Source organism: Haplochromis burtoni, unplaced genomic scaffold, assembly GCF_018398535.1.
Source record: "Haplochromis burtoni strain Fernald_Lab_line unplaced genomic scaffold, NCSU_Asbu1 Contig_438, whole genome shotgun sequence".
NCBI lineage: Eukaryota > Metazoa > Chordata > Actinopteri > Cichliformes > Cichlidae > Haplochromis > Haplochromis burtoni.
Window position 1 is genome coordinate 146,010 of NW_024582799.1, and position 1,204 is coordinate 147,213.

Below are 1,204 nucleotides of genomic sequence, written 5' to 3' on the forward strand. Positions count from 1 at the left end.
GTGTGCTAGTTCTCCTCTTACACTGCTTGATTAACTCGAGGGGTTCCACAAGGTTCAATCCTGGGTCCACTGATGTTTCCCTTTTATCATTCTGTCTTTTTTTGGCATCTTTTAAGCCTCACCAGCCAAATAGGCTGCCCACCCTGGTTGGCTGTTTATCCCGGATTAGTGACTGAGGCCATGCTTACAGCTCCACTTGAACTTGTATTTGATTCCTCGCTGAACTTTGACTCACATATAAAGTGTACCTCACGTTCCTTTTACTTTCCTTTGAGGAACATTTCTAAAATGCGAGCCTCGTTCTTTGAACTAGAGCAAATTTGTTCTTGCGTTTGTGTCGTTGCACATGTTGTGATGCCCTTTTACCAGTTTAGACAAATCATCTTTGTCATGCCTCCAAACAATTACAAAATGCTGCAGTCAGACTCGTAACAGGCTCTAGCAAGCAAGCTCACAGCCTCGAGAACAAAACGACATAGAACTTTCAAATTGATTTGATAGGTGTGTCTGCTAAAACCCTTCAATGAGTTCAAATCTCATGACCTCAACCTCACCGTCAGACATCAGAGGTCAAGTTTTCTGAAAATCTTCTGAAGTCACATTGGATTTTGAAATTCGTATCATAGTTGTATCTACCCGGAGAGTGAGGGATGCCACTGTCCACCACCAGTATCTTTCTCTTTACATTGGTTCCCAGTAGATTTTAAAATTCTCACACTTATAATTAATTAATTTAAAATTTGAAGAGGGTCCTTTCAGCAACATCAAGTATGTTCCCCACATAAATAAGGGTTAAAAAAACCGGACACTAACGTAGGTTTTCTATCACAAGGCGGATACCATCATTCCCAGGACTGATCTCTCAGTGATACAGAAACAGAGGAGTACTTTAGTACTCCAGTAGAAAAGGAACAGATTACTAAATGGTGCACTCGTGCCCCTGTTCTTTGCCAAAGCCTTTGTTTGTAAGTAAATCAGATGACCTAAAAGACACAAAAGCACCAGAGAGAAACTACAAAATACACAAAATAATGTCAAAGTGACAAAACTACAGGACCTCTGCTTAAGCATCTCTCCAGTCTGACTTGTGTCTAGGTTCACCTTGTTTCAGGGAGCTCATGAAAGCACGTAAAAACACTGCACGTGGCTTTAGTTTTTCACTCTTTGTCTAATATCTTTAGGCACCTGGTCAGTGGGTGAACTC

The 1,204-nt window shown here is 41.1% G+C and overlaps 1 protein-coding gene across 4 annotated transcripts in view; it reads left to right on the plus strand.

Moving 5' to 3' along the window:
- Window positions 1-1,204, plus strand: part of si:dkey-28a3.2 — an 11,182-nt gene that overhangs the window by 6,592 nt on the left and 3,386 nt on the right. The window lies entirely within an intron of this gene.